This window comes from Ascaphus truei, chromosome 4 (genome assembly GCF_040206685.1).
Source record: "Ascaphus truei isolate aAscTru1 chromosome 4, aAscTru1.hap1, whole genome shotgun sequence".
In the NCBI taxonomy this organism is placed as follows: Eukaryota; Metazoa; Chordata; class Amphibia; order Anura; family Ascaphidae; genus Ascaphus; species Ascaphus truei.
In genome coordinates, this window is record NC_134486.1 from 401,912,256 (window position 1) to 401,918,255 (window position 6,000).

Here is a 6,000-nt window from a genome sequence, read left to right on the forward strand (position 1 = left end):
TAAGGATATTGAACTACAAGATAATTTAGACAGTTTGGAACAAAACATACTTGAAGTAAAACAGAAGAAATGCAAAAGGGATAAGGAAGACTATTCTAATAAGGCTGGGATTATACACTCCGCTTGCTTACAAGTGATCTGTAAACTTTCTTGGAAAGCGATGTTCAGGCGATGAGGGGCGGGCAGTGACGTCACATGGCTGGTTTGCACTCATTGGCTGAGCCACCGCCGTGACCATTGCTCGGCCGCCGCGCCAAAAGACAAAAATCTTTGTCTTTTGAAAATGCTTACCCGCCATCGCTCTCCGTCGTGTACTCGCGCGCAAAAGGGGCAGCCTCATAGGGAGTCTGGAATTTGTTTTTGCCGCCCACTCACTCGTAAGCACAAAAGCACAGAGTATAAACTCAGCCTAAAGGGAACTATAGAAGTTGGAATAAAAATCATAAAGAAGGGTGAGAATCTGGGAGAGAGAAATTTCCCAAGACCACAGAATATTACAAAGGAAAAAAAGATTTTTCCAACAAAACCCATAGGGAATATTCTAATGAGAGGCATAACAACTCTTAAGAGAAGGTAACAACAACAAAATTATACACGTGCCATGAAAATAGACCTTTCAATACCCCCAGAACAAGACATACTGTATGGAAGAAAATAGTAGAAATGTTTTCTCAAAAAGAGGAATATATGAAGGAAATGAATTCAATAGGAAATACATTGACACTCCCTAAAGAAGGGCTGATTCAGGATCTTTTACATACACAAAGAAAATCGTGAGGCAACCATTGCCATTAATACATTTATACCTAGAACTAATTTTATAGAGAGGATTCCTCCTCAGAACTCCTGGGAGACCAGGAACAGATTTTCATGATCAGGGGATCCAGGGATCAATAAGAAGAAAGAGAGCTTTAGAGGAAGGCGAGAGAAACTCCCCCCTTCCCCCCTCCAAAACAAAAAGACAATAACTAGCATTTTTAATGTACAGTAAGCCAAAAAGAATTACTTCAGACCAAGGGAAATTAATAGCTAAAGGATTGAACTTTGTACCGGCTGTAGGACCAAATAATGTCGGTCTATTTATAGATGCAAATAAGTTCCTACAATTACCGCTGGCTAGTCAAAAGAAAGATACCTCCAAAGTATATAGATATTTTAGAAATTGTATTTGCCATAATAGGAAACAAAAGGTCCATATTGCCAGAATACAATCATTTAGAGAAGGAGGTCTCGGCCGCCCAGATGTGAGGATATTTAATCTTGTTGCACTGGTGCGATATGTCAGAGACTGGATATTTAGTAAATCGGAGTTTGTTCATTTGGAAATTGAGAGTCATCTAGTCTTCTTTCATTCGCTGCGTTCAAATGTTCTTCAAAAGGTCAGGGGAGCGCCAGTGTTCACATCGACGTAATGAAAGAAACAATAGAAACGACATAGTATGGTACAGTTTCAACCAGATTAATTGTTGTTTTAAGTGAAAAATAGATCCACTTTCTCCTTTTCAATAAAGCAGTACAGAGACACCTTTCTCTCTCTCTGAATGGAGCAATGGATCAGGAACTCTGCATATGAAACCCCTTTTGCTAGTGAATTTTTCCCATCCGTGGTTGGTATACCCAGGAAAATAATCGAAAAGTACTAATTGCGCAGTATATCTCAAAATGTATTAAAAATAGAACAATAAAAACATGGATGTGCACTCACATTTTGTACATAAAATCAATTCATGGTACGAAATCCCAACTCTCCTCTGTGCGTATTAGACCGGTACACACGCTGTGAAACTCACTTCCGCGTCTCGGCTCTCGTCTACGTCACCTCCGGTTGGGTGAAGTTGAGGGCGGAAGTGCTGTGTGGAGGAATCTCTGACTGCCAGGACTTCGCGTCACGAATGAACACTGATTCAACGCGTTTTGTCGGTACGATTTCTTCAGAGATTAAGGAAAGGACCCATATATATATATTTTTTCATTTTTTTTATTTTTATGACCTGAGAACCTTTTACACTGACTGCATCCATTATGGAGGAGATAGGAGATACCACTGATGACATAGAGGAAACTTCTTCAGCATATACCTTCAATTGTTGTGATGACACACAAATGAAAAAACAAGCACTACGTGTTTTTGATAATATTGTGGTCTTGGATACCACTGACATTTCTGATCTCAAAATCCATTTTCAAAAGTTGGAAAGATTATTAATTCATAAAAATCGTTTATGGTGGGATATTATAAGTTTGGAGAACTACTCAAAATGTAAAAGAATACCTAGAGGACAACGTGTCAAAAAAGCTCCAACTTTTGGCTTCCAGGATTTGGACCTTGAGAATAAATGGGTAGCGTTCTTAAATGATTGCTCCTTTCGCTAGATGGACTTAATAGTTGCACAGAAAATAAAGGAAAAGGATCAGTTAGATATTCAAATAATAGATCTACAAAAGAACTTATATAGCTTCAAAGATTTAAATGGTTTCACAGAATTTGATCTTATACTCTCCAAAACAGTAAAAGATATTGAATGTGGTATTATGTCTAAAAAACAAAGTAAATATGATAGAGACAGATATGATTATGAAAAACATCAAATATATCACTGGCAGAGAGTAACTCCTATTCAAGATAGATCATTCAAGAAAGATAATTCAAACACTCATTTTAGGTCTAATCCTAATAAATCTATCTTAAAGACCAAGAACACAGATTATCCGAGTGGTGAATCTGACATCTCAGATGCAGAAACGGCCTCTACCTCTCATTCTGTATCCTTTGTTCACACATTAGATCATGATGGTCATCATGGATGTGGTGTTCCCTTTAGGGGAAGAGGCAGAGGAAGTCGCACCTTTTGGGGTCATCAGTCTAAATTTGGATCTGCCTCTGAATCTACCCACGATGCACATTCTTATCATCAACAGGACCATCAACAAAGACAACAACAAAAGTCTTTCCCTTTATTTCAAAAGGACACAAAAGAATTAGAAGAGGGGGAGGGGGAGGAGGTTACAGGTCTGCTCCAAAAAGGAAGAAATTTTGAGTGACTTTCCAAATATTATTAATATTTCAGGAACTACTCTCTCTCCAATTGAAATGTCACTCCTGGATAAGGGCCTTAAGTTCTCACCTGCTATGAACTTTGATTTATTCGGTACTACAATTGATATGTATAAATTTGTCCGCAAATTATACTTGAAATTTTGTTTTGATGGATTTGATAATAGTGTTGATGTTTCGACTGGGGTAGGTGGCTTGGATGGGGGGACACCACCCGTTACCGAGGGTGATGTCCCCTCACCTGACACCATTCCTCCGGTATCTACTGCATTGCATACTTTTAATGATTTTTGCACTCTACACGATATGAATGATCTTTTAACAGAGCAGATTCCTGATGAATTTAGTGTCCCTACATTCTCCGAATGGAATTGTGGTCTAAAAAAGAGCTCTATCTTCTACCCCACTCACATTAATGGTCAATTTTTAACAATGTTTGAAAACTTGGCTATCAGGGACCTTCGTCTTCTAGCCCAAGGGTTTTCTTTTTCACGAATCAATCATGATAATTTGAGTCAAGACGAACGTTTAGCTTTGAAAGCTCTTCAAACTAATTCTTCATTGGTTATAAAGAGTGCAGATAAGGGGGGTGCTGTGGTGGTGCAGAGTAGAGACAGTTATGTCAGGGAGGCTTTACGCCAACTTGATGATGGCTTGTCCTACTCTGTGCTATCCACGGATCCCACACCGCGCTTTTTGGAAGCCCTTGTTGAACTAGTAGATTCAGGTGTCATTATGGAGGTTCTTTCCAGTGATGAGGTTCAGTATATTATTCCATCACACCCTATTGTTCCTATCTTCCACCATCTCCCAAAGATCCATAAGACATTGGTCGACCCTCCTGGTCGGCCAATTGTCTCTAGTATTGGATCTTTAGGAGATGGTCTTTCTAGATATGTTAACAATTTTCTTCAACCTTTTGTAAAAAAAAAGTTACCCTCATTTATACTGGACTCTTCTTAGTCAAATTAAGCATGTCACTTGGGACAATCATTATTTGTGGGTAACACTTGATGTTATATCTCTTTATTCAATCATACAGCATGATCATGCGATGGCAGCTGTCCACCAATTCATTGAGATACCAGAAATTTCGATCTTTCAATCTGCATTTATTTTAGATGCTATTTTATTTCTTCTCACGCACAATTTTTCACTTTTGTTAATCAATTTATTTACAATTAATTGGCACTGCTATGGGTACGAGCTTTGCCCCTTCGTATGCAAATCTTTTTATGGGGTGGTGGGAAGCACTATTTATTTTTTCATGCACCAACACTTTTCGTAACAATATCATTTTCTATAAAAGATTTGTGGACGATCTAATTATTATTTGGAAAGGGGATGTCACTACACTGCACTCTTTTGTTAATACTCTTAACAACAATGATTACAATCTCAAAATCACTCTTAATTTTCTCTCACACCATATTGAGTTTCTGGATCTACAATTATTTGTGGACATTGATAAAATAATTCAAACGGATGTTTATAGGAAATTAAACTCAAGAAATACTTTTTTAAGGGCGGACAGTTGCCACCCATTCCATGTTATTAGAGCTATTCCTAAGGGACAGTTCCTTAGGCTGAGAAGGAACTGCTCTACACCTGGTAGTTTCCTTTCCCAGTCTAGGGGTCTTAGTCAACGATTTATTGACAGAGGTTATTCTGAGACTAGCATCAATGATGCATTTGATATTGCCCTTAATACAGAGAGATCATCTTTGTGTGTTGAAAAACCTCCTATGGCGCTGAGGATGGATGGATGGAACAGAGTCTTGTGCAGAAATGTTCCTATGAGGATTACCTCAGAGAGGGAAACAAGAGAAATGCAAAAAACACCACAATAGTGTATTACCCTTTAGACAATGTAAGACATAATGATTTGAAGTATAAAGAGCATTTAATAATTAAAACAATTGTATCTACAATTGGTGTAAAACATGAACTGTAATAATAAACAGTAGATGATCTTCTGTTGATAAAAAACAAAAATAGGGGCTTCCCAGCGCTTGTGCTGAAAGAAGCCTTGCTGCTCCGCCAAGAGTAAAACTGAAATCCTACTCACCATCCTTGAGTAGGACATGTGCAGTGGTACGGGGTCTTTTGCCAGGGGTTGCCGTCTGCTGCAGGGTGCCTGACGTCTGCTCAATGCGTGCGGGGAGATTTCCTGGTGTACTCGTGGTCTCTGACGAAGAGACACGTGACGAGGTGTTTCGAAACGCGTAGGAAGGTTTGTGGGCATCCAGGGACACCGTAGCTGTACCAATCCGGCTGTGACGTCAGCGGAGGAGACGCTTGTAATTCACTCGGCGTGTTAGAGACCACGAGTACACCAGGAAATCTCCCCGCATGCATTGAGCAGACGTCAGGCACCCTGCAGCAGACGGCAACCCCTGGCAAAAGACCCCGTACCACTGCACATGTCCTACTCAAGGACGGTGAGTAGGATTTCAGTTTTACTCTTGGCGGAGCAGCAAGGCAAGCGCTGGGAAGCCCCTATTTTTGTTTTTTATCAACAGAAGATCATCTACTGTTTATTATTACAGTTCATGTTTTACACCAATTGTAGATACAATTGTTTTAATTATTAAATGCTCTTTATACTTCAAATCATTATGTCTTACATTGTCTAAAGGGTAATACACTATTGTGGTGTTTTTTGCATTTCTCTTGTTTCCCTCTCTGAGGTAATCCTCATAGGAACATTTCTGCACAAGACTCTGTTCCATCCATCCATCCTCAGCGCCATAGGAGGTTTTTCAACACACATCTTCCTAATCTGGGTGGAAGATCCCAGATCAACCCCCAAGGCAGCTCAAGGACTATCTTCATCCAAGGACTGTATCTCAGGTTTTGTTCCCCCTGTGTGTATTGTATAAGTATTGCACTAGCGCTCATTTACACTTAGCATCTTACCCCAGAGAGATCATCTTTGTTGCCCA